Source organism: Triticum urartu, chromosome 4, assembly GCF_003073215.2.
Source record: "Triticum urartu cultivar G1812 chromosome 4, Tu2.1, whole genome shotgun sequence".
Taxonomy (NCBI): Eukaryota; Viridiplantae; Streptophyta; class Magnoliopsida; order Poales; family Poaceae; genus Triticum; species Triticum urartu.
In genome coordinates this window covers 287,441,035-287,443,035 of record NC_053025.1, presented here as the reverse complement: position 1 = coordinate 287,443,035, position 2,001 = coordinate 287,441,035, and the positions used below count along the sequence as shown (strand labels likewise).

The window sequence follows — 2,001 nt, the reverse complement described above, 5'->3', positions numbered from 1 at the left end:
AAGTAATGGTCTTGTCATAGCTCCACTCCTTGTAGTCACTGCATCAACTGAAGATATTGCCCCACAGTGAGCTTTCGGGTTCGGAATTGGTTGAGCAGGCAGCCTTGCTTCATTTTCTCCCACTATACTATCCATTTTGCTCACAAGCATCTTAACAGAATCCTTTAAGCCATTAACTTCATTTGTCATCTTGTTCATTAATTCCAACTGCATCTTCATGATTTCCTCCATTCCATTTGGCTGAACATTTTGTTGTTCATTCTGCCTCGGCACTTGAAATTGACTTGGATGATTTGGTGGTCGATTTCCTTGTACTGTCGATCCACTTGCATATGATTGATTGTTCTTGTACGACAAGTTTGGATGGTTCCTCCAAGAAGGATTGTAGCTGTTTGCGAATGGACCTTGACCTTGGGCATAACTTACTTCTGAAATCGATGATCCAATTGCTGAATAGAAGGTACATTCTGTTGAAGGATGACCTGCTTGGCCACATACATCACACATTTGAGGCACACTTACTGAAGCTATAGATGTATCGATGCAATTTGACATGATACTGTCCATCTTCTTGTTCAAAATGTCAATCTGAGCCGCCACTCTATCGTTTGCAGACACATTATACACACCAGGATGTGGTGGTGCTATTGCTCTTTCACTTGACCATTGGAAATGATGAGACACCATACTTTCAATCAATGCAAATGCTTCATCAAGGGTTTTATTCATGATTCCTCCTCCAGCAGCAGAATCGACAAAAGCTCTGGTCTGAGTAGACAGTCCTTTGTAAAAGGTTTGTAACACCAGCCATCTTTCTAAACCATGATGAGGACACATTCTGATTAAAGAGTTGAATCTTTGCCATGCGTCATACAAACTTTCTCCATCATATTGAGTAAACCTTGTTAACTTGTCCCTGTATTCGGCAGCTTTTGTGGGCGGAAAGTATCTGTCAAGAAATGTCTACAATAAGGTCTCCCAAGTATCTTTCAGATGTTCAGGCAATGAGTGAAGCCATACTCTTGCTCCATCTCTCAAGGAAAATGGGAATAGTGATAATGTGATAGCACTCGGTGAAACTCCATTTTGCTTGAGGGTGTTACAATACTCCAAGAAAGTCCTTATATGCTCATGTGGGTCTTCTAAAGCTGTTCCACCAAATCTGGACTATTGTACCATGTTAATCAGAGCAGGCTTCAATTCAAAATTGTTCGCCTGAATAATTGGTTGAACCATTTCTCCTGGTATCCCATGATCCCTTGGGATCCACAAGTCCCTGAGCAAAGGTACTTGATCAGTCATCTTTTCTTCTTCTTGATCTTGCAAAGTTTCGGCAACTTGAAACCGCGTTTGATTTTCTCTTCTTCTCCTCAAGAAAGTCCTTTCAATTTCTGGATCAAATGGCTCTAGTGAATATTTAGGTTGAAGCATAAGACAATTTCCTGTAAAGTTCCTGAAATTGACACATGCTAGTTTCTCTCAAAACTGCAGCCAATGTTAGGAAATGGTTAGTTGCCTATTATAAATCCTGATCTGCTTCTACTAATGTGCTAATGAAATTTAGGTCCCCGGCAACGGCGCCAAAGTGATCAAGTGTAATATAGCAGGTTTTTTGCGCCCAAACTACGGATGTCGTGTTCTCCACAGGGATCTAGAACTTCGAAGCACACATTCGAAACATTTAGAATAATGGAGCAAATGGATCAAACCATAGTGATAACAAGCAACCACTGGCACAAGGTAAAACCAAATAATAAGCCGCAAAGGTAAAGGATTCAGAAATAGGATTGTCTCTTTTTAGTGGTTTTCTTGTAATCAAACGGACAAGTAACACTAGCAGATGGAAGATGGTTCAGACATCACACACAAATCAAGCAATCAATTAAAGTGACAACAACTCGCAGGAAAATAACTACTAACTCAATATCCAGCAAAGGGTCACAACAATTCAGCAAGGATACATGAGGATTCAGCAAAGGTACACAAGTAACAAGGTAAATT

At 40.3% G+C, this 2,001-nt stretch overlaps 1 non-coding gene across 1 annotated transcript; it reads left to right on the top strand.

The window, feature by feature from the left end:
- The first annotated feature begins 817 nt into the window (after nucleotides 1-817).
- Nucleotides 818-924, top strand: LOC125555065. The gene has a single exon (XR_007304516.1). It is a non-coding gene; the product is annotated as a small nucleolar RNA R71 (small nucleolar RNA).
- Nucleotides 925-2,001: the final 1,077 nt, after the last annotated feature.